The 24381-nt window shown below is 47.8% G+C and overlaps 1 protein-coding gene across 3 annotated transcripts in view; it reads right to left on the reverse strand.

The window, feature by feature from the left end:
• Positions 1 to 24381, reverse strand: part of LOC138576543 (hepatic lectin-like) — a 338738-nt gene that overhangs the window by 302868 nt on the left and 11489 nt on the right. The window contains exon 2 of one of the 3 annotated variants that reach the window (XM_069649564.1): positions 16554 to 16664. The exons of 1 other annotated variant lie outside the window; for it this stretch is intronic. The gene's annotated coding sequence lies outside the window, so the exon portion shown is untranslated. Of the gene's footprint in view, positions 1 to 10183; positions 10352 to 16553; positions 16665 to 24381 lie in introns of those variants that run through there. One more of the 3 variants, XM_069649563.1, reaches the window with a different exon arrangement.

Consider the following 24381-nt stretch of genomic DNA (forward strand, 5'->3'; position numbering starts at 1 on the left):
AGCCAACGGACCTGGAGGTGGAGTAGCCCTGATATTTCTGGAGTGAGTCCCTGCTAATGTCATTCCTACACAGGCCTACTCCTCCTTTGAATCCCTTGTATGCAGGCTCTCTATCTCTCCTGGCCTCTCTCTGACTGTGGCCACCATTTACAGGCCACCTGGCATTTACAGGCCACCTGGCCAGGTCGCTCTCTTCCTCTCAGAGTGGGCTGGCCTCTCCTCTCCGTCCTTGCCTCTACCTCCCATCTTCTCCTCCTCGGAGACCTCAACATCCACCTGGATGCTTCTAACCCCTCCTCAGGGCTCTTCCGCAATCTCTGCAACATTCTCTCTTTGTTCTACCCTCTGGCCAGACACACTCTGCCGGGCACACCTTGGATGCTCTCATCCCATGTGACGACCCCCTCTCTAACCCTCTCACCCCTCCTCTCTCATGGACTGATCCCTTTCTGCTCTCCTCCCACCTAGAGCTCTCTAACCCCCAAGTGAAGCTGACCCCACCACTACCACCTACCTTTTCAGTCATCCGGCCCATGAAGTGTGTCAGTGTGTCAGTGGAGCCCTTTGCTGATACTTTCTCTCCTCCTCCTACGCCTGCAGCTGATTCAAACTCAGACACAACCCTCTCTAACCTGCATCTTTCTATCTCTAACACTGTGGATATCCTTGCCTCTGTCCGTGAGCATTTGCTGAAGCCCACCTCCAAGTGCAACTTTTTGTATGACTCTGACCTCGCCACCCTATAACGAAAGTGTAGGGTGGCTGAGAGGAAGTGGAGGGCATCGGGCATATTCTCTGACTAACTAGCCTGCCGCCTGCGCCAAAGGCAATACAGACTCTCTGTCTTGTCCAAGAAACACACCCACATCCAAGCCTGTGTCTCTGCAGCCTCTAACAACACGGCCAAACTCTTCAAAATCTGCAAGGAGCTGGCCAATCCTACTGCAGTCTTCACCTCTCCTGTTTCCGCCCAGGCTCTCTGCATGGCTTTGGCTTCTCAATTCACTAAAACACAGGACATCCTGTCTGCTCACTCCTCTTCCTCCCACTCTACCTCCCTTGGCCCACCTCTTGTCACCTTTCCCCTTACTCCTTTCTCCTCATTCTCTGTGATCACCCTTGACGTTCATAGACAAGTCTGATCTATGAGAGTGTTGTCCAAACAGGTGCTCCCCTACTCCTGCAGAACCATCAAGGACCACATTGACACCCTCGCTGTAGCCTTGGCCGATTTCTGCACTAACTCTTTTGCTACTGGAACTTTCTCCTCCACCCTTAAGCACTTCCATGTGCACCCACTCCTGAAGAAATCTTCCACTGATCCTTGATGTACGCCAATCTACCACCCAATCTCTATCACTCCTTTCCTGGGCAAACTCCTTGAAAAGCTGCCCATCTCCCAGCCTACTCTTCACACTGAATCTGTTGGTTGTCTCCATGACCATCAGTTTGACTTCAGAGCCGCCAGAGGCACAGAAACTGCCCTCTGAACACCTGTGAAGATTTGCTCACTAATCTTGAATCTAGCCTTCCCTCTATCCTCATCCTCCTTGATCTTTCCTCTGCTTTCAACATGGTCAATAATGCCATCCTGATCAATCGTCTCCATGAGAACCTGGGCATCATGGATCAGGCTCTGGCTTGGCTCATCTGCTTCCTCCTGGACTGACCCTCCCAGATCCAACTTGGGTCCTTTCTCTTAACCACCTCTCTCTACATGTGTGGTGTTCTCGAGAGCTCTAACTTCTCGTCCTGGATTTTCAACTTGGCCCCTTCAGCCCACCTCATCTTTACCTTGTCCTCGAACGTTCAGTGTTATGCGGATGACACTCAGCTCTCCTTAAGGCTCCACTCAGCATCCTCTCCTCTCTCACTCATTCCTGACTGTCTATCCACGATTCATGAGTGGTGCACCTCCAATGATCTCTACCTTACTGCCAGTAAGGATGAGATCCTTAACATTGGGACCGTTGATCCCACTTTTCCTCTCTCACTCAGGCCATCCTCCTTAGGCCCTCTCCCTGCGACTTCCTGTGAGGCAAAACATCTTGGTGTCATCTTTGAATCCACTCTCTCCTTCTCTCCTCACATCACAGACCTCTCCAAGAAGGCCCACTACCAGCTGCACCTCCTCAGATGTATCCTTCCTTTTCTGACTTTCCCCCAGAAGCTGACTGTCTCCAGAATCCTGATTCTCTCAGGGCTGGACTACTGCAACAGCCTCTTTCTCAATCTGCCTTCATCTACTCTCTGCCCTCTGCAACTAATCCAGAACAGGACTGCAAGACTTGTCCTTGGCCTCAAGCCCAGGAATCGTATCTCTCCAGCCCTGAAATCTCTCTGCTGGCTCCCCGTGGCTGGAAGGATCAAGTTCAAGACCCTCTGCATCATCCACAAGGCTTTCTGGGGTCAGGGCTGCACTAAATCCAACTCTCTGTTTCTAAAGACCTCCCTTCTCGAGCCCTTCACTCAGCCACCTCCAACTCTCTGAGGGTCAGATGCTTCTCCAGGCAGAGAGTGAGGGGAAGATCTCTCTCCTCTGCAGGTCCCTCCCTCTGGAATGGCCTCCCTGCACCTTTCAAACTTGAGCAGGACCACCTGAAGTTCTGGAAGCAGCTCAAGATCTTCCTTTTCGCTTCTGCTTTCTCTCTCTCCCCTGCTGACCTACCCGTCAGCTGCGCTGACTGGTTGCCTGTCTACCCTCTAAACATCAGTGGGCACCAGGCTCCTCCACGAGCAGTAGCCCCTGCACTGCCTCGGGTCCACCGTGCACTTAGGGGCCGTATCTGTAACCCTACAGTCCCCTGCCTCCTAGCACTTACCCAGAGCCGCTTGGCCCGGCCGCCCTTACTTAGAGCATTAATGCCCTGATTGCACTTCCCTTCCCCCTCCCCTTGGCACTTCTCCCCTTTCTCTCTCCCCCCGCACCCGCACTTGCACAATCTAAATGACACAAGGCCTAGTAAGATCGTTGTTTTGGCCTCCCTCTGTCTTCCCTACCTTGTCTTGTCACGCATAGAGACACTTGTGTGCACTCTTTACATAATTACTCATCATCTCATATAGCCATGGCTGCATTTGTGCCCCTAGCACATGATGTAATATCAATGTTATCATTAGTACTAGAAAAGAAATGCTCAGATCTCCCCAGAGCTATTGCAAGTATATTTGTCCTTGATGCAGAAAGATATTTTGATTGGCCCACTACATCAAGCTTCTCTCATCGCATTCATCCCTCACAGGTCCTCTAATGCACTGCCTGCTCAATTTGCCCAGGCAAGTTCTCCCCTCCAGTGCTCCCCTCGAGTGCTCCTTTCCCTCTTAGTGTTCCCTTCGACCATCCACTCCACTGAGTAGATCAAGCAGAAGGAGACTGGTGGAAGACAGAGCTCTCAGCTACACACATATCAGACAGCATGGCCTCTTCAGTTACGTTATTTTCTTTGCATTATGGAACTTGTAGTGCAGATTCTGTTGTGGAAATAACCACATCTTCAAGTACCACAATGCAAATAATACAATCATGACATGTAACAAGTTAAGCGCTCGGAGAACAACAGCCTTGAGTATTCACTGCTACTAATGAATTGACCCATAATCACTTACAGAAAGCCTTCCTGATAGCCACTTTCACCTGATCCCACTTCTAGACTCCCTGCTGAGGAAGTGTCATACTTCCTCATGAATTCACAATATCAGTGCCTATATTATTTTTTAAATGAAATCGATTCAATGGAAAACAGAAAAAGGCATTAAATATTGACCATCACACAGACAATCAAAATAAATATTTAATGGGGAAGACATTTAATTGGCCCTCATTACTGCCACTTGGTCCAGCGGTATTACCGGATTACAAATGGCAGTAGGCAGTATAAATGGCCATTTATTTTGAGTTGAAATTTAGCAGAAAGTCCGCGGTTTTAACTCCAGCTCAAAGCTGGAGGTGAACCCTCCAACTTTCCACCAAAATCATAGTTGGGCAGGGCAGTAATGCAGCAGTAAATTGTCATACCGCCGCAATTTGCCCGCACCGACTAACATTGTCTGATAGGGAAAAGTGGAAGGCAATGGGTTTGGCAATGAGAGATAAGATAACCCAGCATTTAATCACATGCAGACGTTGCTGCCAGTGGGGGAAATGGTCAGACGAACAAGAGGTTTGAAAACTGCGAGTTATGCTGTCCCACCATTCATAAAATCCAGGGCACAAGTCTAAGCAAACCTCAGCATGAGCCAGCTCATCCTAAGTATTAGTTATAGGGGAGATCATTGGGCTCCGTACTATCGAGAAACGTTTGTTTAAAAACATACTATAAGAAAAAGTTGTGTTGTGGTCACAGTGATACCAAACACTTGTTTCTCATTATCTGTGATGCAGTAACACAAACAGACTCACACACACTAACACACGCACACCCTTTATATATAGCCCATACAGCTCGTTTAGTTAGTCATTTAAATGGTTCCTTCCATAAGAATGTGAATAAATAAACAATAATTGGGCCTCATTACAAGGTTGGAGGTAGCCTTGCCGGTATTACCGGCAAGGCTACCTTCAAACATGCATCTGGGTCCGGCGCCCATGAATGTCAATTACTGGGCTATTGTGGCCCAGCCAGACCCGGTAATTGCCGTTTTGCCGGTGCCGGTACATCCCCATTTGAGCTCAATGGGACGGGGTGCTACCGGTGCTACCATCATGTTCTTAGCTTAATGGGACGGGGTGCTAGCGGTGCCACCATCATGTTCTGCTCGCGGGTACCGGTACGGCCACCAGGTCAGATCTGGTGGCTGCAAGGGCACCTGTAAGCAGAATTCCTAGTATGGTGGTACAGTAGCAACGGTGCGGGTAGCGATACTGGCGCCGTTGTTGCCTTACCGCCATACTTGTAATGAGGTCTTTGTGACTGCCCCATATCTGCTACTCCTGAGAAAAACTCTGTATTGCGGAAACTTACAGGAGCATACCTTTCAATCCTGCGCCCCTGTGTACATGTTTGCCCCCCTAAAAAGCCTCAAGTGTGTAATAGACTTTACTAGATTTACCCTCCAGTGTCCCTTCTTCTTCGACCAAAAACATGCTCATGTCCATTAACTCGATAGGCTTTCCACCGAAGATCCCATGAACCAGCCCTATTTTGACACTCATCAGATTGAAAGGTATGAAGAGGGCAATTTTGGCCATTTCACTTGCACTGGATAAAGGGATAGTTTGGAAGGATAAAGTAAAAGTACTTGAAAAATAACCATTTTTTTGCAAAAAATCACCCCTGTACGTACAACATTCAACCCATGTACATAGCCATGCCTGCAATCACACGTGCAGAAAACATAGCACCAAACATACTAAACTACACAGAAGCACACTTAAATGTAACAAGAGCTATTGGACATGCCAATGCTTGTTTTAATTGTATACACAGTTAACAGTTGCCACGGCTGGGGAAGAGGTGAAGAACATCTAAGTAGATGTCTAGATGCCCCAGGGCTTGGTGCGTGATACAAATGTCTAAATAAATAAATAAATAACTGTCAAATTAGCACTTTCTTAGCCCTGCATCCGATATCTTTAAACTAAGATCTAGCATCTTCCTGCCAATATTGATGACCTTAATGATTGATTCGGCCATTTCTCTGAATCCTTAGGCCAATGAAAAATTGACACTCCATCAGCCTAAAAACTTGAAGCTAAATGGTTCACTCCGGACTCTGGATTTAACGTCACTTCGAAAGAAAATGGATCAGACTTCAAACATACTCTTCAGGCCAATGTGCTGGAGTACACAAAAACCAGTATGAGGTTAGACAAGCACCGCTAACATAATATTCACATTTATAATGCAACTATTGCACAAAAGGAACTTTGAAAAATAATCACCACGCTCCCCACACCATGCCCAGCCCCAGAAGACTTATGCAAACAATTCATACTGTTTTTTTACTTTTTTCTCCAGCATTATATCTAATGTTTGCGAATGCCTTAAAACAGATAACATCAGAATTAACTTCCTGACGGCTCACTTAAACCCAATCATGCTATACCATTTTCCTATACACATTCCTTCTTTACATCTTTAGGTATGGATCAATTCCTGTTATTGGTCATATATAGCTCTCCAGTGGCTCAACATTAAATCCTGTCTCTCACATGGTACTATCCCCAATGCACTAAAAACTGGAGAAATGTCATCCCTCTGCAAAAAACATCTGTCGACCCCACAGTTCCTGGAAACTTCTGCTCCATTACTATGGGGAGGAAGGATAGCTCTGGGGCAAAGCGTTTGTCTGGGAAGCAAGACAACACAGCACAACAAAGCTTCAAATTCTGATCCCGTGCTTAGAAACCACACGTGGTATTAAGCCTGTTATAAGAGAACAATTATAATTATAACTATCCTACCATACCTCACCAGAATCATGGAATGCTCTGTCAATACCTAACTGCAGCAATACATCACCACAAACAACCTATTCAACCCCTGCCGATCTGGCTTTTGACCTGGACACAGCACTGAAACAGCCACTTTTCACATCCTCAATGTCAGCCATAGCATCACAGACAAAGAACAAACAGCACTACTCATACTCGACCACCTCTCTGCAGCCTTCAACACCATCAGCCACAACATTCTTCTAGGCATCCTAACTATAGGATGAATCTCTCTGGCACCATGCTTAATTGGTTCACCTCCTTTCTAAGGGAGAGGACACACTTTCTCTCCAGGCCCCCTTATTGCTCAGACCCCATCCCTGTCAAATATCGGGTCCTGCAAGGCTCTTCCCGATCTCTACTCCGCTTCAACCTATATATTGAATCTCTTGGACAGACCCATAGCAAACAAAACCTCCATTTCCACTAATATGCAGATGACACACATATTTTCGTCCAAATTCCATCCTTTCACAACTTCACTGCCTCAAAACCGGTCTCTGCAGCATCACCAACTTGATGACCAACAAAACTCAACCCTTCCAAAACAGAATACCCCCTCATCTGCCCCAAAGGCACAAACCAAACCTCACTCCCTGGATCCAAGAACTCGCCACGGACAGCCCCCACATATCCTTCTCCACACATGTCAAATCCCTTTCCTTCACCATTGACCCCCACCTTTCCTTCACACACCCGAGAGCCGCTGTCACCAAAACATGCAATCTCCAACTATACCTCCTACCGAAACCAGACATATGCTTCCTCCTGACGACCTCCGCACCACAGTGCAAGCACTGGTTCTCTCTAAGCTGAACTATGAAATGCTCTTCTCATTGGACTCCCCTACAGCACCCTTGCCCCCGGCAAGCCATATAGAATGTTACATCCAGACTCATCCTCCACTTACCCAAACATTCACACATCACACCCTGCTCTTGCCCAGCTCCACTGGATACCCATACCCTAGAGAACTGTCTCCAAAGGACTCAAAATCAAACTCATCACATAGACAAACACAAGACAAGCCAGCCAACACGTTTTACACATTCCAATCTGCAAACTCACATGCACACAAAAAGAAGCATTTACACGATGGGCACCCAGGGCATGGAACACCCTACTTCTTCACCTATGCGCTGCATGCTCCATTACCACTTTCAGAAAGAGCCTCAAAACATACCTATTGTTCCACACATACCCCTGCCCTCCTCCACTATCACTTGTCTATCCTAATCTTCCTATACTTCCCTGAAAACATGTTATAACTTATGTTTTCACTTCCCACCTTTTGAAACTTTGAACCATGGAAGGTGCTCAGAGACCCTCTGGGTAGCACTAAACAAAAATTCAAATAAAATAAATAAATACAATATTTAGCAAATGCTCTTGCTTACTGCTAGATGGCAGCCCAGCCACACTTTTTAAGTAATTGGCTCAATTTAATACATTGGCACATACACTCTTCAGTTAATTAACTAAAGCATTTCCATGTCGAAGAAAGCTGTGGTCACCCGACTATTAAAAAAGCCAATGTCAATTTTGGAGATGTTTCTAATTATCCAATTTTGAACACCTTATGTGGCAAAAGTTCATGAAAATGCAGTGACCTTGCAGCTGCAGACCTGAGTTGAAACTCAGTCTCTTTGATTGAGTTCAGGTGTGATTTCGGCCTGCCAGAGGAGCGGAGTCTGTTTTACTTTCAGTTCTGGAGGATCTCTAGAACCATGTGGACGTAGGGAATTCCACACCGCTGGCCCTGCTGGAATTATCTGCAGCATTTGACACCATTGATCAGGACCTCATATTAGGCTGGAATGTCTGGGCATAGATAGGTTTTCCCTAGACACGATGGCTTCCTTCTTCAGGGATAATAGCTCAGCAATATCTCTGTCTACCATAGAGCAGAATTTCTGTGGCATGAGTGGTGCATAGGGATCAGCCCTTTCTTTGCTCCTCTTTCATGTCTATGGTCCTCTCTGGATATTTCCCAGTAGGCTTCTGCACCCTGGGTCTCTTTTGTCTGGAATCTTATTTAATTTCCACATTTGCTCATAGGAGAAATCTTGGGCCTGCTGAAAATGTGCAATATGCGTTCACTTTGAAAATGTGTTTCCAGGGCCTCTTTTTAGACCTATAGAATTATGTGGGGTGATGCACAGCTCATTATAAACGGTCTGACTATAGAGCATCCACCTCTTGTCTCCCTCCCTGACTGCTGGCCTTTGGCTCCTACTCGTTGGGCCTCATCCTAATCTCTGGGAGCTCTCTCTCCGGCAGCTTTCCCTATCAGCTACACAGGTGAACGACCTAGCAGGTTTCAAGTAGGCTGTCTGTGTTGTTTCGATGTGTTTTTACCACAGAAAATGTCACCTCGTTTTTATACTGAATTTGCTTTTGCCACAAAATGCCTTTACGTGAAGAGGCACAGAACATCTCTGTAATTCTTTTGTTGGTCCTGTCCAGAAATGACTGTGCCAATAGTATCTATGTCAGTATACCCACTGCTATATTACAACAACTGCAGAATCTCCAGAATGGGGCCCATACCACCACAGCTGCAAGATGGAGGAATCTATTGTTCCTTCTTTATTACAGACCTGCACTGGTCCCCAGTCTCAACTCGACAAAGGCTAAACACTGTGTGCATATCACATGGGGCCTTTTTGGAGAGGGATCTACTTTTCTGTTTGACAAACTTCACTGTTAAACAAAACAAATAGCACGTTTAGGCCTCCCTAAGGCTTTCAGATGAGTGAATAAAAATGTTAAAAATCACGTGCTGGCGGTAAATCTTTCACTTTCTGACAACTCATATTTGGAACTCTATTGCACTTTTCCTCAGGAAAATGTCACTTTTCAAGTTTTAGGGAAATACTTAAGAACTAGCTCTTCATTAGTCACTTCTGTCCCTAACTTGATCTAGTTCACATTCAAGCATCAATAATGAAATACAGTCATCCATCCCTATGGCAAAAGGTCATTCTACAAGTGTCAATCCAGAGTATAGCATACCACAGTGAATTTATTTCACTTCTATCTAGACATATGTTTGAGGTTTTCTAGTTGCTTTCTCTCTGCTTTTCTCGCTCCAAGATGCTTTGCAAATGACCCACTCCTAAAGTGCCTACAGAACTCCCTGTAGATCAGGACTTCCATGGACAGGGAGTTCTGTAGGCACTGTAGGAGTGGGTCATTTGCAAAGCATCCTGGAGCGACACCAGCAGAGAGGAAGGAACTAGAAAGCCACAAAAAAAGTTTCTAAAGAGAAGTGAAATGAATTCAGAATCATTGATTAGCACAAGGAGGGCTAAGGCGGGACTGACAGGCAGGAGAGTGAGAGCAGGTGAGACTCAGTGTATTGATAGCTATCAAAAAGGGACACTTTTAAGAGTTTTAATTGCACTTGAGTGAGTGACTTTTTGGGACAAGAAAGCAAAACACACGAAAAACATCATGGTATTTGGTAAAAGCCCCGGTGTAGCTGTAACACTCAAGCCATATATACCTCCATTGAAAAAAATGCATTCGTATAGAAATCCTAGACTGAAAACACAAACATTGACACATCTTAAATGATCACCCATCCATTCTCTACATACACACACACACGCACGCACGCGCACGGACGCACGCACACACACACACACACACAACTCCCCACCCCCCAGCAACTGATATTGGCTTTGACTTGTATCAACATTTAAGCTGCTAACTTTAACCTCAACATTTACTATAATATCTACCTACGTTTATATTTGCAATTTCCGCCTCGGTTCTACTTTTGCTCTTGTCTCGCACACAAAATCTTATCCTTCTTTTATTCACAATGGCCGGCTAGTCACAACATTTTGTCTTTGGTAAAGAGCTTAAGGGCGGATCCTCCCAAGTACACACCGCTAAGCAGCTGCTGTCGCCACTGGCATATGCATTTGTGTTACTTCTCTTTAGAAAGATTGTTGTGGTTTTCTAATTCCTTCCTCTTTGATGGAGTTGCTAGAGGATGTTTTGCAAAGGCATTCTATTTCGTTGAGCTTCAGGTTTTGATAATTACACTCTAAAGTTGGTTAACTATACTTTGTAATGGCAACCAATGGCACTCTTTGTTGTGTGGCTGTTGCGCTTGGTACCAGCCCCTGTTGCAACCTACACTCGTGATTGCATTTGGCCTTACTACACCTATTTGCACGGTGCCACATGCCCTTGGGGCTTGGGGGCTCCTTCTCACCCTATAATTCTAGAATTTTGATCATTAAATCCAGTAATTACCTTTAACTAAAACCTTAGGTCATGCCTCATTGGATTCTCATATCAGTGCATTACATGCCACCGTCCTGAAGCTCACCTTTATCCTTCTTAGGATAAAGTGATGGTATTGCCACCCTAGCACTTGTGTCCTGCATGCCTGTACCAATTGGGATGTTGACTGCAAGTTGTCCCTCCTCCCACCACATGCCCCGAGGTGAATCAAGGTTATGCCCCTGCACCGTCATATTCAGCAACCTCTCACGGTTTTCCCAGGTCCCTTGACCTGCTCATGCACTAATGTAAGGATGTGGATGCGTGCGCCATCCTGGCCAAACATTATGAGTTGTTTGAGTGCGGGTGCCCCACTGCTGTTCATGACCTAAGAATGTCATTGTATTTTTCTTTGTTCCCTCGCTTGCCTCGAGCTTTGGAACATATTGTGTATAGGTGCTATATAAATCAACTATCATATCATGTCGTATCATATCTTGTTAAATTGTTGTTTTTTTGTTTTTTATTTCGAGTTTCCAATTTCTCTGATTTAAGGAGAGCTTAATCTTACTCTTTTTGTTCGCTAGTCGTCTAGGGTATCCATTTTTTAGTTTGCTCGCAAGTCTTCGCATCATTTCTACGAAAGGAAGGATTGTATCCACGTGACAGCAGAGAGGGAGAAGTCTGCTGCTGATGACAAGTGGTTGCAAAGAATTTTATGGTCAACCAAGTCGAAGGCTGCTGAGAGATCTAAAAGAAGTAGGATGGCGGTACTGCCTTTATCTTTTAGTTTATCAATCTGACTGTTGAGGTCAACAAAGGCCGTTTCTGTTCCGTGTTGAGCTCTAAAGCCAGATTGACGTATTCCTAGTAGTTGGTTTGTCTCTAAGAAGTCTTGAATTTGCAAGTAGGCAACTCTATCTAGGATTTTCAGATGGAACGGGACGGTGGTGATAGGTCTGTAATTGGTGGGTATAGACGGTCCAAATGATTGTTTTTTTAGAAGTGGGAGAACCCATGATTGTTTCAAATTGCTTGGGACTGAGTTGCTGGTAAATGATAGGTTTATTAGTTTGGTAATGAAGGGGGATAGATCTCTGGCTGCATCTTTTATGATCTGAGCAGGGCAGCTGTCCCCTTTACAATTGGATGGTTTCAGAGAGGTTATAATTTTTTGTACTTTGGGTATGGTTACCTTATTGAATGTGAAGCCTGAGTTCATGTCGATGGGAAGTGGCGTGACTGGGCTGGTGGTAGTGGTCTTGCTACAGGTAAGTTGTTGTCGTTTGTTCTCTATTTTAGTTTGGAGCCCCGTGATTTTGTTGTCATGGGCGTTCTGGATGCTAGTGCACCAAGGTTTGTCCTTCGTACAAGTATCTGCAGGAGGATTAGGGTTTTCTAGTTCCTTGAGAATGTTAAATAATTCTCTGGTGCTGGATCCTGCCTGGTTTAACCCGGAGTTGAAGGTTTCTTTTTTGGTACGTATTATCACATTTTTGTATAAGGATGTGATATTAGTGAGATTGGATCTGTTTTTAGTAGAGGGTGTGGTTTTCCACACAGTGTCTATAATTTTCTGTTTTTTAACCTGAGCAATTTGAGTTCAGGGATGTACCAGGAGTTCAGGTGTGCTCTGGGCTTCCCTTTGCACATTTTCAGTGTGGCGATAGTATTGATGGCTTTGGACATGTACTCGTTGTAGGTGTTGATTAATAGGTTCAGGTCATCTGTGACAGGTAGTGCGTTAAGTATGGGGACTACCATGGGTTTTAAGGCTTCAGCAGTGATGTTGCGCTTATTCCTAGTGGGACAGGCTGCTGCAATAGGGGATTTTTTGGGCTCTAGTTTGTTGATATTGATATCTAGCAAGAGGAGATGCTGATCAGTCCATACAAGATGTAAGGAGTCCTTGCAGGTAATATTACAGTTGTGGGCAGCTACCCAATCAAGAATCCTGTATTTCTGATGGGTAGATTGAGAGCTGAGTTGTGTGAAGCCATGCTCAGCTAGTGCATTGGCCAGGGCGGAGGCTGAGGGGTCATTGGGGTCGTTGTAGCCAAGGTTGAAATCACAGAGGATGATGATTTGTGCTGAGGGTTTAGAATTATCAGCTACTAGAGAAGTGATGTCTTCTTCGAAGGATCCCAGAGTCCCTGGGGGCCTATAAATTATGTGAATAGTAATTGTACTTTTGGGAGATGTTTGAAGCTTGACTGTAAGATGTTCACATGATTTTAGTGGGGGTAAGGTGACTGATCTGATGTCTAGAGAGGATTTGAAGATGATGGCTACACCTCCTCCTCGAGCATTGGGTCTATCGGCTCTAATGATGGCATAGTTGTTGGGAATAGCTAGGGTTAGGAAGGGGCCTGCTGCATCGTGCAGCCAAGTTTTTGTTACAGCAAAGAAGTCAAGGTTGTTGGTCAGGATGATGTCAGCGATCTCTGTGGCATGGACGACAAGGGACCTGACATTTAGTAGTGCTCCTTTTAGAGGTAGTGGTTTGGAGAGGTTAGAGGCTGTACTTTTATTTTTGGTCTTGGTGTGGGGTTTGGCTGTTGGGTTGCTATTCAAATGGGGGAGTCTGTGCCTAGTCTGTTATTACCGTCAGACAGGTTGGGGATGGTGGTGAGTGTGCTTACTCAGTCGATGGTCACAGAGAGCTTGGTAGTGGATTTAAGGTGGTTCTGGTTGCGACTGGCGCCAAGGGCAGGGCATGTAGGACTAGGTCTTAGATGGAAACACTTGGTTCTGTTAGTGATGAGGTGGGCTAGAGTGTCAACTAAATGGTCTCTGTCGCCTGTGGTGTGGGCTTGATGGGTGCTTGATGGGTGCTTAATAGGAAGGGTGGCGTAATGGGCAAGAATGGTGTAGGCCAAGTTAAGGGGACGTGTCTAGGGCATGCAAGTTTGGCTAGGCTGCTATTGTAAGCTATCTAGTTGTTTCCACTGTAAGGTACACTATCTTGCATGACACAAAAGGGGAACATGATGAAGGTGAGCCTAATTAGCATGGTGGGAGGCTGTTGGAGTGCAGCTAAGGTACCTGGCCTGTAGGTCTGACTAGGGTACTGGCAATAAGCAAATTCGACATTGGCTAGGGTGCTGACAATAGGCAAATTCGACATTGGCTAGAGTGCTGGCAATAGGCAAATTCGACATTGGCTAGAGTGCTGGCAATAGGCAAATTCAACATTGCCTAGGGTACTGGCAATAAGCAAATTCAGCATTGGCTAGGGTGCTGGCAATAGGAAAATTCGACATTGGTAGTGGGCCCGTCCCAAATTGGCTGGCGTGCACACTATGATCAAAGTAGGCTGGTGTACACTCAGTATATGGGTTAGCTGAGGGCTGTGGTTCAGAGTAAGCATACGTGAATAGGTAGGGAGGTAGGCATACAGGTGAGTACAGTTGACTAGGTGTACAGCAAACAGTATTTTTACAAGAGCAAAGTAGGATATGTTCGTAAGGTTATAGGTTGGTAACAGCATGTAGGCATTTAGCGTTGCAACAGTGTTCTGGGGGATCAAGGCAGTTAGTGCACTCTTGTAATGTGCTAAATTCACCCGCAGGCAACGTCCGTTCGCGAGAGATAAGAGCCAACAGGATCAGAATGTCTAGTAGCAAGTTGTACATTGTACTACCAGTACAGGTTCAGGTTACTAGATCTGGGTTCATAGTCTAGTTGAGAGGCTGCTAGACAACTAACAACGCACAGAATATATTGGTTCTAGGCACATATCTTGCTTATGGCACTTATTGGGCAGTCAACAATCAATATATCCGTGACAAGAATGGAGTGCTGGCGACATTAGCAATGGGATACTGGCAGAGGATACGGTCGTGTTCAGCCCCCGACCTTTGCAGTAACGCAACATGACACACGGTTTCTCCTGCCTACTGTGGGTCCCCCCAATGCATTCTGGTAGCTGTGGTCCGAAGCTTACTGTTGCAGACCTACCAAAGTGCGGCCACATGCGGCCCAGGGATCGCTGGGTGTTTGAATACAGTCTGCTCTTAAACACGCAGCGCAGCGTCCCTCTGCCAAGCAACCACCATGCTGACTGCACCCCACAAAAGGGAGAACCCGAGCACTGGAGATCCGCTCGGCTGTCATCGGCTACTACTATTCTTGCCCATTATCTAATCATGATAAACATTATAATGTAACAGTTGCAGCCATAAATATTGTCGCGCTCAATATTGGGCGCTCACATGAGACCAACACATTTGTCCAAAGTTTTACCACCAGATTTGCATGCTGAACCCACCGCACTGAGGCCATCTCCCCCAACAACGGGCCAAATTGCCATTAACTCCTCCACTTGCCCTAACGTAGGCAAACCATAATCAAACATGTCTCGCTCGAAACTCAACCATAATCCTAATGGGCAAGTGGGCATTACGTAACCCGGTACCAACTATTTTTGTGTGCTTTGTAAAGTAATTCCTTGCGTGTTTGGCAGTAACAGCATGACACACGTCCAGCTTTAGCAACTTCTCCGAAATCCCCCTGCTTTGTATGAACACTGGGCTCAAACCATCCCATGGCCGCACCTCCCCCTCCTCCCGCACTCTGTCCCTGGCCGGCCTGCCTGTGCCCGGCCACGCCCCTCCCCCTCTCCCACCTGTACCCAGCAGTGATGTATTTACTGGAATAACAGCATGACAAATTGTAAAGTTGGAAGTCTTAATGCCACAGCATTTTTATTTGCATAAAGTCAAGGAGTTATCTTACAGGCGATCCGTTAATCCACCACACCACAGGTTCTTCTACGCCGTGTGAGGCTTCCTAGGTATGCCCCCTCTCCCCATACCGTCTGCGTCTGGTAGACGCTTCCGGTTGAGCCCGGCCCTTGCTGCCAGCTTCTCTCTACCCATGGCCATTTGATAAGTTACCTTGTATCGCACTTCTAGACATTTCCCCCCTTTTGTGCTAAGGTACCTGTTTCTAACCCCCCCCGACACTCTTCCCGGTGTCCTATGTCCTGGTTCTAGCTAAAACAGGCAGCCTCCTGGTGCCTAGCTATTACGTAGGTTCCTATACAGACACCATTTACCGGTGCCCCAACACAGCACTCGCACCCCATCACATTTTCTATCGACACCACCTTCCGGTGCCGACTAACACATTTCTCCCTACCTATAGAGTCATCGCTTTGCGATGTCCAGCTATCCTAACGCAGATTTCTACTCTACTCTGTGCTCCCATCCCAACAGTGCCGCTTCTACCCTAGCCCTGCCTCCAAGCTTCGGGCCCCAGGTGTCCCCATTCCGGCTTACTGTCCCCCAGGCAGGGCATCGCCTTAGTACCCATGCTCCCAGTGCCCTCCCCCTAGGCCCTCCTCCAAGGTCTTACCCAGCGCCCTCACCCCCGTCAGGTTCCGTAATCCCTAGCCCTAACCCTCCCTCTCCCCGGCTTGCTCCTCCCCTCTCGTGGTGCCATGTTCTTTATCATTGTGCCCCCCCCATCTTTCTCCCCCTACAGATCCCTGAGCTCCATTCACCCCGAAGACTTCCACCCTCGTTCTCTCGTCTTCCCCCAAGTAACCCTATCTGTTTGCCCCCCAGCCTTGCGCTTGCCCCCCCCTCTTCACCTCCTTGAAACTTGTACCCCCCGGTTCCCTCTTACCACCCCTCAAGCCCAATTTTGATCCCCCACATCCCCCTTTGTATCCTTCCTTCCGTTATCCCTCCCCCCCTGTTTCTTTGGCAATCCTGCTTGTGCCACCATACCTTCATCTCGGTCCCCCCCAACTTCCCTTGTAGACCTTTGTTTTCACCTTGTTTTCCAATTTTTTCTGTCCACCCCCTCCCGCATTTTTGGAGTTGGAATGGCTTCCAAGCCCCCTAAACCCTCCCATTTTTCCCCAGGGCCTTACCCGAGTCTGTTACTCTTGGGCGTCGTAGTATCTAAGCTGTTGGCTGAGCATTCCCCTATGGGCCTCCCAGTACTTTGCTAAAGGGATCGTAATGTAACTCCGCTGGGCGACCTGAAATACAAAAGACAAGACAAGTTAGTTCAAACTTTGGAATTTGGGCAGGAGGGCGGGAAATTCCAAAGATCTCTTCTTGAACAGGATGCCGCGAGGGAAAGAGGATGGTGTTTGTTTGCCTCGGGCTTTTATAGACCCTTGCTTGTTTCCCTGCCCCCAGTCCTTCCTGTGTTGTCTCCCCCATTGTGCAGCGTGGGCCCTTCCCTCCTTTAGCCCGCCCCCCATCTTCGGAGGAGGGGGAGGAGGTTGGCTGGGCAACCCCCATTAAGGGGCGGCGCCCGCCATGCCTCCTGTGTTGGCGCGTTCGCCCGCCATAGCGGGGGTATCCCATGGGCGCGCCTCCCCCTCCTCCCGCACCCTGCCCAGCCACTCCCCTCCCACTCCCCCTTCCCCACCTGTACCCGGCAGTGATGTATTTACTAGAATAACAACATGACAAATTGTAAAGTTGGAAGTCTTAATGCCACAGCAGCTTTATTTGCATAAAGTCAAGGAGTTATCTTACAGGTGATCCGTTAATCCGCCACACCACGGGTTCTTCTACGCCGTGTGAGGCTTCCTAGGTATGCCCCCCCTTCCCATACTGTCTGCGTCTGGTAGACGCTTCCGGTTGAGCCCGGCCCTTGCTGCCAGCTTCTCTCTACCCATGGCCATTTGATGTTACCTTGTATCACACTTCTAGACATTTCCCCCCTTTTGCGCTAAGGTACCTGTTTCTAACCCTCCCGACACTCTTCCCGGTGTCCTATGTCCTGGTTCTAGCTAAAGCAGGCAGCCACCTGGTGCCTAGCTATTACGTAGGTTCCTATACAGACACCATTTACCGGTGCCCCAACAGAGCACTCACACCCCATCACATTTTCTATCGACACCACCTTCCGGTGCCGACTAACATGTTTCTCCCTACCTATAAAGTCATTGCTTTGCGATGTCCAGCTATCCTAGCGCACATTTCTACTCTACTCTGTGATCCCATCCCAACAGTGCCGCTTCTATCTTAGCCCTGCCTCCAAGCTTCGGGCCCCAGGTGTCCCCATTCCGGCTTACTGTCCCCCGGGCAGGGCATCACCTTAGTACTCGTGCTCCCAGTGCCCTCCCCCTAGGCCCTCCTCCAAGGTCTTACCCAGTGCCCTCACCCCCGTCAGGTTCCGTAATCCCTAGCCCTAACCCTCCCTCTCCCTGGCTTTCTCCTCCCCTATCGTGGTGCCATGTTCTTTATCATTGTGCCCCCCCATCTTTCTCCCCCTACAGTTCCCTGAGCTCCATTCACCCCGAAGACTCCCACCCCCGTTCTCTCGTCTTCCCCCAAGTAACCCTGTCTGTTTGCCCCCCCAGCCTTGCGCTTGCCACCCCTCTTCACCTCCTTGAACCTTGTACCCCCCTGGTTCCCTCTTACCACCCCTCAAGCCCATTTTTGACCCCCCACATCCCACTTTGTATCCTTCCTTCCGTTATCCCCCACCCCCCTGTTTCTTTGGCAACCCTGCTTGTGCCACCATACCTTCATCTCGGTCCCCCCCAACTTCCCTTGTAGACCTTTGTTTTCACCTTGTTTTCTAATTTGTTCTCTCTAAATATGTAAAATTGACCGAGCCCTTAACCGCCCCCCTGCAGGCTGCGAGGCAAAGGATCGAGCTAGAACAAACATTCTACCAGCCTGTGTAGAAAGGCGGGACAGTAGCCTCTCCTTGACCAGACACACATAGTGGGCGATGATAATTCAGGAATAGCCGGCGGATGCAAAGCAGACACACGAAGCCGCACATACAACAAATGGACTCTCTGCTGTGCGTGTGACCTGTACTGCCATACCGTGTGGCGCCCCATTAGAAATGGCGATTTCCCCCATAGAGGTTCACGCTGCATTGCACTTCCCGCAATGCAATTTATACATCCACTGCTCGACGTGCACCATGCATACAATATCAATTATTGGCATATAAACCATTGATAAACCTTCACCGCACCTCGGTTTCCTGTATTGCAGGAAACATAACGTGTATCAGCGTTATGACTCCTTTTCCATATTGTGCAATATCGGAAATCAACGATGCTCAAACAAACAAAAGCCGGCAGCCAACCCTGAGCCCATCCATAAATCTCCCTAATAATTGTTGCGCAGCGGCCGCAATCTGCAACCTACAGCGGCCTCTCCATGTAAGGCAGCCCAGTCAACACAAAGAACCCGCCCATTCGGTACTGTGGACGATGAAGCATCACGTGCAACACTTTTTAAGAAAATAAATACCACTCCTGGACACGCATCCCTTCTCTCCAGCCCCCCTCCCTGAATTGAAAAAACAACAGGCAACCGACGGACACCATGTTGGGAGAATAACGTCGCCCCTCGTTCCGTTCCGTGCCATGCCGGGGCGTTCCTTCGCCCCTGCTGCCTGAGCCGTGCACTTCCCCCCTTCTCCCGCGCACATAACCCCGCCTGCGTCAAACAACAATTTTAGCAATACCCCCACCCTCCTAACTACTCCTAACGCACTCCTGATAAACATTATTCTACCTTTGAAAACGCCCGCCGGTCTCTTCAATAAACACGGCTGGTCCGCATACAAGTCTTCCCAGCATTACGTTACCTTTCTTTCCGGCTGGAACAGAAACCCGATGCAGCTGGAACTCCTGGATCACCAATGCCCAAACTCCTACACCACACCTGGAACAGCCACGTCTTCTAAAGGGAGAAATTCCAAAGATCTCTTCTTGAACAGGATGCCGTGAGGGAAAGAGGACGGAGTCTCGCTTGTTCTTCTTCTTGCTGATAGATTGTTATCCATCAGCGGTGATTTTTTGGATACCGAGGCTTGAGCCTCATTACTCCATCTTCTCGGGTTGGGTGTGTAGTCGTGGGTTTGTATTCTTCTTGGTCTGTGTGGTCTTGTCACAGTAGGGCTGGTTTCACAGGGTCTTTGCAGTGATGGGCCGCGGGTAGCGGTCGAAGGGGTTTGCAGTGGTGGCAGTGAGTCTTCTGATCAGAGGGTTCGGGTTCTGATCCAGTTCTTGGCCGAAGTTCTTACTCAGCTTCGCTAGATGTTCATCCAACATCTCGATGTCCAGGTCTCTGTGAAAGTCTGCTATCCTTGTGAAGATTGGTGCTCTGGACGATATCCGCAGGGCCTTGTTCTGGACTATCTGAAGACTCTTGCGGTGTCGCTCATGGCAGGTCATCCATGCTGGGGAGGCATAAATCAGGGTTGGTCTGATGATCGCCTTGTAGACGTTGATCTTTGTCCGGAGTGGCATGGACTTGCTCTTCAGGAGTGGGTACAGTGCTGCCATCTTTCCTGTTGCCTTCTGCTGAGTATTCTCAATGTGGCTTTCCCAGTTGAGTTTGCTGTCCAGGGTCACACCGAGGTAGCGGCTGCTGCTCTCCCATTTGATGGTCTCCCCGTTGAGGCTGATGTGTGGGTGCTCCTTGATCTTCTTTCTGGTGAACAGCGTTGCAGTTGTCTTGCTGGTGTTGAGTTCTATCCGCCAGTCGCTGTACCACTTTGCAATGGTATCCAATGAAGCTTGCAGGTTCTTCGCCACTTCCTTTTCGCTGAAAGACTGGGAGATTACTGCAACATCATCTGCATACAGCGCCAGGTTCGTCTTGTGGAGATCTGTCGGGATGTCGTTGGTGAAGAGGTTGAACAGGAAGGGTCCGAGGTTCGATCCCTGTGGCACGCCTGCTCGGATGGGATGTGAAGAGGACATCTCAGACCGCATGGCGACATGGAAGGTGCGGCCTCCCAGGTAGCTTGCAATCGTCTTCACCAGGTAGTTCGGAAATCCCAGGCCAATCATCTTGTGCAGCAGTCCCTTTTGCCAGACTTGGTCGAATGCTTTGGCGACATCCAGGAAGACGATTCCTGTGGACTTCTTGATGTTGAATCCGTGGCTGATGGTGTCCACCACTCTCAGTAGCTGATGAGTCGTTGCATGCTCCTTTCGAAATCCAAACTGTTCCTTTGCTAGTAGATTTCTTTCGGAGGTGAAGTAGAGGACGGAGTTTGTTTGCCTCAGGCTTTTATAGGCCCTTGCTTGTTTCTCTGCCCCCAGTCCTTCCTGTGTTGTCCCCCCCATTGTGCAGGGTGGGCCCTTCCTTCCTTTAGCCCGCCCCCCATCTTCGGAGGAGGTGGAGGAGGTTGGCTGGTCAAACCCCACTAAGGGGTGGCGCCCGCCATGCCTCCTGCGTTGGCGCGTTCGCCCGCCACAACCCCTGGTACATTCAAATGTTAGTGTCCTTAATGCACCATGCACGCAGGCCCAGTTCTTGTACGGCAGCACAGTCCCACTCCCAGCGGCGCACATCCCCACCGCTCCATATGAAAAGAGTATTTCTTTTCAGTGGTCCTTGCCCCATGCTCTCGGGCAGCTCACCCGACGTGGGGGTGCACCATGGCCTGCTGCGCAGACAAAGGGGCACTTGTTTAATTATAATAAAACATTTGTCTCCCCCATTCGCACTTACACGTTACCTGCCGCCCCAGGGCGCACTCCCTCCCATGTGCTGCCGCTGGGCGTGCCCTCGCCACGAAAGTCACACGGTGACCGCAAATCTCCTGTACCGCAGCCCCTACAAACCTAATATCGGCAGCCCACCCTTTCTAATATGGTGCCGACCAGGATTCTGTAATGCCAAACCCGAGTTTGTGGTCTTGGCCATCCGACCGCATCTCCTGCTCCCTGCCAATCCATAATACTTGCCTCTCCATGCCCCGTGAATTGCTGCTACACTACCGCGGACATTCCCGTAAACATGCTTTAAAATGCATTCGGTGCGAGAACCGTGCATACCTAACAATACTCTATAATGCATCCACAATCCACGTATCACAGTCCCCTGTGATTACTTACCTGTTGCCCTGCTGGCCCTAACTTCTGTTCATACTACAATCGCATTACCGGCACTGGTGCCAGCCTTATCCCTTCCTCGCCAGCTAGTCTTACTCGTACATCGCCTGCCAGCAGACCCTCCCCGTCCACGCCAAACCCTTACAGCCCCTGAATGAGCCTTTATACAAGTTAACATTTTTCCCCTTCTTACGCATGATGCTCAATAGTATACTTTTTTCCACATGGCCCCCCACTTTGCTGGAACTCCTGTATTTGGGTATAGGCCACTTTATCAATGATCTTAAGTAAGTATAGTACGGTAGTAATCGGCGTGTAGTTAGAGGGAATTAAGGTGTCCAATGACTGTTTTTTGAGTAGGGCTAAGACCCAAGAATCCTTTAGGTTACTGGGGACAGTATTTGATGTGAAGGAAGAGTTGATTCATTTAGTGATAAAAGGTGACAGGTCTCTAGCAGCATCTTTAATTAATTGTGCCTGGCAACTGTCTCCTTGACAATTAGAAGGTAAGGGGGAGGAGATGATTTTTTCTACCTCGTAGCAGGAGACTCGAGAGAAGCTGAAGTGATGTGATGGTTTGTTGGATGGATCTGGAGCTAGGTTGTACTTGTCTAGGTTAGGTAGACTGGCTTTTTTACTTGCAATTACTTGCAATTTTACTTTGTAGGAGAGAGATTTTATTTTATTCGCTAGGGCATTCTGGATATTAGTGCACCAGAGTTTGTACTTAAGGCACTCATCTGTCAGGGGCGTGGGTGTTTCCATCTCCCTTAGAATGGTGAATTATTCCTTGCTGCTTGATCTAGCTTTATTAATCCTCTCATTGTATGATTCTTGTCTGGTGCAAATTCTTTCTTTTTTGTAGAAGGTAGCTAGGCTGACCAGGTTGGTTTTGTTACCTTCCGTCGGGGAAAATTTCCACAGGGTTTCAAGTTTTCTTTTTTCCAATCTTAGATCTTTTAGGTACAGGGTGAACTAAGAGTTCAGATGTGCTTTGGCTTTCCTTTTCTGCATTTTGAGTGGAGTAATAGTGTCTAGCGATTTAGTCAAGGTGGCATTATAAGGCGCTACTAGATAATCTGGACTTGTTGCATCCGGTAGTGAATTAAGAGTAGGCACGATGAGTGGAATAAGCTTATCTGCCGTAATAGTCTTTTTATTCCTCGTAAGGAGGGGAGTTGCGATTGATTTGACCTTCGGAGCAGAGTTGGTGGTCAAGCAAGAAGTGATCTGTCCACGCTTGGGGTGAAATGGATGTGATCGATACGGCGCAATTCAGGTCAGCCACCCAGTCAAGAGTTCTCCCTTTGTTATGAGTGGGCTGGGTCACTCTTTGGGTGAGCCCTTCTTCTGTTAGTATATTGGAAATGGTTAGAGCATGGTGGTCATTTGGATCATTAAAGTTCCCTGTGATTTAAACATTATGTTCGCAATGTAGCACTTAAAAAAACACCTATCTAAATGTGTATTTATGCGCATAGAACATTTACTCTCATCAGCAAAGTTTGTCTAATCACATGCATACGGCAAAAGCAAAGTTGAGTAACTTTTTTGGCTAAATAAATATGGATTGCTTCTTCTCAATAATGAATTGATGATTAGGAACTGATGTTTTTTTAAAGTTGTAAATTGTGTAAATGCTCTTGATATGTTTTATTGCTGTAAGATTAAGTTTTGTAAAGGTTTAAATAAACCAAAACACAATAAAGAATAAAAAATAAATATATATATATTATTACTCATTGGCATTTTTAAGTCTTGTGGCAGGTTTGAGTTTTTTTGTGTGCGTTTTCGCCACAATGTATTTTCTTGGCGCTGCAACGCGTGTCTCTCCTCATCCCCCTCCCCTGTCCGTGCTTCTTGGTTGCTGTCCGTGCCCTCCACGCTCCCGCCCACCACGCACCCATTGGCCAGCAGGCCTCTCGATAGGTGAGGGTCCTGTGCGAGGTAGTCCCGAGCAACATTTTTCATCCTCCGGGGCTCGGGTGAGTCATGCCTTGTAAAGACACTTTGGTTTGCATAACATTAAATTGTATTTTCTTTGCGCCGCAGCACGTCTCTCCTCATCCCCCTCCCCAGTCCCTGCTTCCCAGTTGCTGTCCATGCTATCCCCTCTCCCGCCCACTGCACTCCCATTGGACAGCAGTCCTTCTAATGCATCGTCACCAGGCAGCCCCTGCTGAGACAGTCCCCTATGGCGAAGGACCCTGAGGCTAAGGACAACTCCAATGGATGCAGCTCCAGATGGTGTCTGCCGGTGTCCACCGGGTAAGCAAACAGCCTGCAGCCATCATCTTGCTGCAACTGACCAGCTAGGTGCGGTCCAGAAGGCAGCATTCACTACATCCCCCTTAAACTGACCCACCCAGCCCCTGCCCTAATCATTCCTGTATCATTTCCGCACCACACAAAAGCACCTGAGTAAATTGTATTGTTTAGCCTTCCCTTTCAGTTCCCCAAGATAGTTTCCACCTTTTTAGGAAAGTTGAATCTGGCTGTTTTACATTGTCTACCTGTCTGTTCCTACTGTGTGTTCCCTACTGTGATACAAACGCCCTCCTTTGTAGACTGTGCTGTGCTGGGCTACACATCCATTTTCTCTCTTTCACCCCTGTCTCCTCCTACTTCCTCCATGCACCCTCTATGGTGCTTTCCAAACCCCCCATCTTCTCAAAATGTCACTCTATCTCCTATCCTATCCTGCTCACCAAGTCATGAAGGAAGAAGTTCAAAAGGGAGATCCCGGCCTTGAACACAGGCCTCCCTATCGCTGATACCCACATCAGTGCTTCCTTCAGACAGACTCTTACTGACATCCTCTTTGTCGTTCCCTCTCCAGACCGATGGACCCCTCATATGGTCTCTG

The sequence above is a fragment of the Ambystoma mexicanum genome, chromosome 1p (assembly GCF_040938575.1).
Source record: "Ambystoma mexicanum isolate Mex_15411 chromosome 1p, UKY_AmexF1_1, whole genome shotgun sequence".
Taxonomy (NCBI): Eukaryota; Metazoa; Chordata; class Amphibia; order Caudata; family Ambystomatidae; genus Ambystoma; species Ambystoma mexicanum.